General features: G+C 43.8%; 1 long non-coding RNA gene across 1 annotated transcript in view; it reads right to left on the bottom strand.

Moving 5' to 3' along the window:
- Window positions 1-5,711, bottom strand: part of LOC115068529 — a 110,675-nt gene that overhangs the window by 70,130 nt on the left and 34,834 nt on the right. The window lies entirely within an intron of this gene.

The raw sequence follows: 5,711 nt of genomic DNA, 5'->3' as shown, positions 1-5,711 counted from the left end.
AAAAATTTACAGCCAATTTTGAAAGAGATGCATCTTAGCTCTGGAAATGGTTATTGAATATGTCAATGCTGTTGTGATGAAATGCTTCTTCTAATTATGTGGTTATTAAATAAAAAATTTTTTGAAAAGAAAAAAAAAGTTAATGCAGTGCTAATATATACTACAACACAGACGGACCTCGCATTGTGATAACTGACAGAAGAAAGACACAAACGCTTCCCCCGCCCTGCTGCACAATTCTATTAATAACTAAATTTCCGAAGCAGGTAAATCATTAAGATGGAAGTGGAGAGTGACTGCTTAAATGGGTGCAGAGTTTCCTGTTGGGGTAATTAACATGTTCTCGAGCAAGAAGTGACGGTGGTACGACACCGTGACTGTGCCAACCGCACCGACGAGTGCACGTTAAACCGCTAATTTATGCAAATTTCGCCTCAAATGTGCTGCAAGTGCTGACGCATAGACTAAAAAGAGAGCATAGGGACCTCCTATACAGATACCTAAGGAAGCAGCATGATGTGGCCCACTGTTCCTTGTGTGAATACGGCTTAGATCAAGAGGCTTCCAGGAAACTGTATGGCTGCTAGTCATTGCTGTGAATTCACTGTTTCTGAGGTTAGGAATACACAGTTAGCACCCTGTGTCCTTGCATTCTACATCCACAAATTGAACAAACCATTATTCAGAAACATTCTGGAAGGGCCTACAAAAGGGCTCAGTAGGTAAGGGAGCTTGTGACCAAGACTGGTGACCTGAGTTCAATCCCCAGAACTCACATAATAGAAGGAAAGAACTGATTCCTACAAGTTGTCTTCTGATCTCCACATGTGTGTCCTGGCATGTGTGTACACACTTGTACACATACACATACATACACATATGCACAATAAACAAGTAAATAAATAAATAAATAAATAAATAAGTAAATTAATAAATAAATGCAAAAATTTCAGGAAAATGGCCAGGCATGATGGTAAACACCTTTACTACCAGCATGCAGGAGGCAGAAGCAGGTGGATCTTTGTGAGTTCAGGGCCAGCATGGACTATAGAGGGTTCCAGGCCAGCCAGAGCTATCTAGTGAGAGCCTGTCTCAAAAAAATTTTTTTTTCAGGAAAAATATAGTATATGTACTGAATGTATTTCTTCCTCGTCATTACTCCCTGGATAATATAACAGAATATTTATTTACAGAGCATTTATGCTGCATTAGTTATGACAAGCAATAGAGAGATTATTACAGTGTACAGGAGGGTTCCATAGCTCATACATAAATACAGTGCCATTTTACACAGTCTTGAGCAACTTCAGATGCTGGTCCTGGACTCAACCCCCATCTCGGGTGATAAGGGGTGACTGAATGTTCTTTTCTAATGACCTACTTTGAAGTGCACCCTACTTTTTATGTCAATTCACGGGTTCAATCACTGCCAACTTCTAAGACAAAACAGTGTCAGAGAGGCCAGAAGAACGTGCTGTTCTAATAAATATTCTCTATTGAATGCAGGGGAGTGAGCAATTAATAATTTGCAGGAACAGATGACATCAGTGCTTCTGGCCAAAGATGTTAAAGAAGAATGGGTTTCTACCTCAACACCCTGCAGAGCTAACAAATAACCCACTGCAGATAATTCAATATGACAATTTATGTAAATGTGCATTCCATACTCTCAGGGCCTGATGGTTAATACTGATGTCAACTTGAAAGGGTTTAGAATCATCTTAGGGACACATCACTGGGCATGTCTGTAAGGGAGTTTCTAGACTGGATTAATTGAGGTGAGACCATCTGTCCTGAATACAGGTTGCATCATGTCACGGGTTGTAGTCCTGGTATAAAAAGGAGAATGTGAGCTTGGCACTGGCTGTCGTTGCTCTCTGCTTCCTGACTAGACACAGGATGATGCATTCTTCTCCGTGATGGACTGTTTCCCAACATATTGATCTAAAAGAACTGCCCCCCCCACCTTTAAAAAAATATTTTATTTATTTATTTATTTATTTATTTATTTATTTTATTTTTGATCTTTCTGAGACAGGGTCTTTCTGTAGCCCCAGCTGGCCTGGAACTCACTATGTAGACCAGGTTGACTTTGAAAACAGAGATCCGCCTGCCTCTGCCTCCCTGGTGCTGGGATTAAGGGCATGTGCCACCACACCCAGCTTTATTTTTATTTTATATGTATGAGTGTACTGCCTGCATATGTGCAAGTGCACCCATGTTGTGAAATGCCCACGGAGGTCCAAAGAGGGCATTAGATCCCCTGGAACTGGAGTTATGGATGGTTGTTAGAGCCATGTAGGTGCTGGGAATCGAACCTGAGTCCTCTGTAAGAACAGTCAGTGCTTTAAACTGCTGAGCCATCTCTCCAGCCCCCAAAACCCCTTCTTAAATTGCTTTTGTTGGGTATTTTTTCACAGCAAGGAGAAAAGCAACTAACACAAAGGGCATCTACTCCAAGGCAGAGATGCAATATAAGGAAGCCTTGAAGAGACAAGAGTAGGAGAGCCCTGGCTATGATGAAAACTCCCTGCCCCTTCAGTTCTCAAAGCCATCCTTGGAAGTACCCAAGGTGAAGCAAGGGAGGGTGACCATGAGGAGACCATACGACTGCTTTCTGCCTATCATCCTGACCAGGACAGGCCACATCCATACAAACTCCTGGATGTCAGAGAGCTGTGATGTGACACTCTGCCCCACCTTCCAGAGAACAAACCAAAAGGACAGACCACACACACACACACACACACACACACACACACACACACACCCCTCATGATATTTTAAGGAAGTTTACAATTTTGTGTTGGGTCACTTTCATAGCTCTATTGTGGCCTGTAGGCTGCAGGTTGGACATACCTGCAAGAATGGTATGAGACAGACAGACAGACAGACAGACAGACAGACAGACAGACATAGAACACAGGTAAATCGTGGCAGCTGCTCACACTCAATGTAAGTTTAGTCACTTGTGTTTATCATTAAGGCATTCAGGAATGTCAGGTGTAGAAGGGACCTAGGCTGCCACTGACATCAGTGGTCCTCACCAGGTGACTGGCTACATCTGAATCTCCTGTCAAACTTTCCAAAAATGCAGGTCCCCAGGCCGCAATCCTAGAGCTTCGAATTCAGCACATCTGGCTTGGGACTCAGGAATCTGTATTTCGAACGCTCTGTGGGAGGTATTGGTTTGCAGCCACGTTTCTGTCCCTCCAGCCCACGTTCTTATTTAAGAGGTAAGGAAACTGCAGTCTAGCGCAGTGAAAGTGATTTGTCAAAGGTCTCATGGCTGCCTAGAGACTGTTGGGAACTGTCTGGATCAGTGGTTACTACAACTAGCCAGACATGAGTCACTTGCTGGGCCTGGCCCAGACCCACTACACCAGGAGTGTAGGAAAGAGGCTGGAGCAGCTGGGATTTGCTCCAGGAGCTCTTCCCATCCTGATGCAGGGCCAGAGTAGAGGACTCTGTACCAAGATTTCTGGTTCTTTTCAGTCTCACATGCTGGACACCACATTCCAGCTAGGAACCAGGGATGATCACATGTCCGCACCCTGAGCAACCTGCTACCAGCACAGCCTCCAGCCAATTTTAGTGATTTAGCAACTGTGCTTCTCCCTCTTTGGGAAAGAGGATTTGAGAAGTCAGAGCTCACCGCTGCATAGTTCAGGGCCTTGTATGTCCCCTGTTTCTCAATGCAACTGAGAACACAGTGTGTGGAAAGATTAACATTGAAGTGGAGCAATACGTCTATAGCCTTACCACCCTGAGCATGCCCAATCACGTCTGAAAAGGAGCAAGAAGTACCCCTTGTACTTCCTGAAGGAGACGACAAAAGAAAGCTATGTTTCTTCAAGCATCTCCAAGTCCCCAGCTGCCCAAGCTAGTAAGAAGACAGTCCAACTTCCAGAACTTTCTTCCTAAAAGCTATTCTAAAAAATCTCAAGATTGCTTATGCAGACCCAGTAGCAGTCCTACCTACACTCCCTACATGGCCACTCCATACACAAGTTCCCTGCTTATGGTGAGTCAGATTCTCAAGGGCCATAAGTCCAAAGTTAACAAGTTACCCTGGATTCACTACATCAAGAACTGAAATTCTGAATAGCCAAGATGTGGAACCAACCTTGATGCCCATCAGCAGGTGAGTGGATAAAGAAAATGTGGTACATACACACAGTGGAGCTTTACTTAGCCATACATATGGATACTGGAGATTATAATGTCAAGCCAGACTCAGAGACAAATACTGTATGCTCTCTCCTCTTATATTGTATGTATTAGCTATATACATCATATAATATGTAAGCTATATATTATGTAAATATATATGAGGGTGAAGGGAGGGCACTGTAGGGGAGGAAAGGGATCTAAAGGGCAGCAGAGAACACAAAGGGTAATGGATGTGGGGAAAGAAAGGCAAACATCACGTTCACTCCCGCACATGGATCTAGATTCATAGATGCAGATACAGATATGACTTGAAAGCAGAAGAAGGACCAGAGATAAGAACGGGACCAGCAGGAGCAGGGATGGGGCTGGGGAGAAGAGGTATGGAAAGCACAGAACAATGGTATGCATGGATAAAATGTCATGACGAAACCTAATATTTTGTATGTTAACTAAAAATAACTTTTTTTAAAAGATTGTGACTCAGTTATGTGAAGCTTTAACATTTGGAGATGGTGTGTGTCCTTTGGAACAGTCTTGTTAAGACTAGGCTGTTGTCAACCCCTTCCCCGGTGGGCTCCGTAAGTCGGTTAGAATCCTTAGTGGAGCTGGGGTCTTACGTCACTGCATCATCTCTCATCCTCTCCAACTCACTCGGATGCCGAGCAAATCTAAACAGTGTAGATACTATGAGCCACTTATTGCCAGTCCATAGCAACACCGTGTAAGGACTTCAAGGTCCTGACCGAACTCCTGGCTGTCACTTGAACCAACATTAAGCCAAGACCTCTAGTCATGGTGCCCACTTCCTTGTTACAGTACAGATTTCTTTGATTTCATCAACCTCTTGTCCTCGTCTCCTCGTTACTTTACAAGCATCTGATCTGTTACTTGATCTGTATCCAAGCTTACCATTAAGAGAACGTGCTGACATGTGTGTCACTGAGAGCAACTCCAAGAACGTTCCTAGAGGAAGACAAGAAAGCGAAGGTGCAAAAATTAGAAAGAATGGAGGTGGAGAGCTGGTTCAGTGGTTAAGAGCACTGGCTGCTCTTGCAAAGGACCTGGGTTCAATTCCCAGCACCCACACGGCAGCTAACAACCATCTATAACTCCAGTTCCAGGGGAATCCAACACCTTCTTCTGACCTCTGCAGGCACTGCATGACACAGGTGCACTTACGCACATGCAGGCAATACACTCATATACTATCATCATAAATATTTTAAAGATTGGAAAGAAAAAAGGGAAAATATCTCATTAAGGAATTCTATGAAGATTTTCCAGAAAACTCAAGAAAATCAACAGAAAACTACCTTAACGGTAAGAATATTTAGCAAGATAGGCCACAGAATTAGTAAGCAAACAAGAACCAGTCAAAAGATGTAAGGGTTAATTTCACCACTCAGGAGGCAGAGGCAGAGGCAGGCAGAGCTCTGTGAGATCAAGGCCAGCCTGGTCTACATAGCAAGTCAGGCCAACTGGGACTACAGGGAGACCCTGTCTCAAAAGAAGAAGGAGAAGGAGGAGGAGGAAGGGGG

Source organism: Nannospalax galili, unplaced genomic scaffold (assembly GCF_000622305.1).
Source record: "Nannospalax galili isolate Female #2095 unplaced genomic scaffold, S.galili_v1.0 scaffold307, whole genome shotgun sequence".
Classification (NCBI taxonomy): domain Eukaryota; kingdom Metazoa; phylum Chordata; class Mammalia; order Rodentia; family Spalacidae; genus Nannospalax; species Nannospalax galili.
Note: the sequence above shows the minus strand (reverse complement) of the source record. Positions and strands in the feature narration are given on the sequence as shown.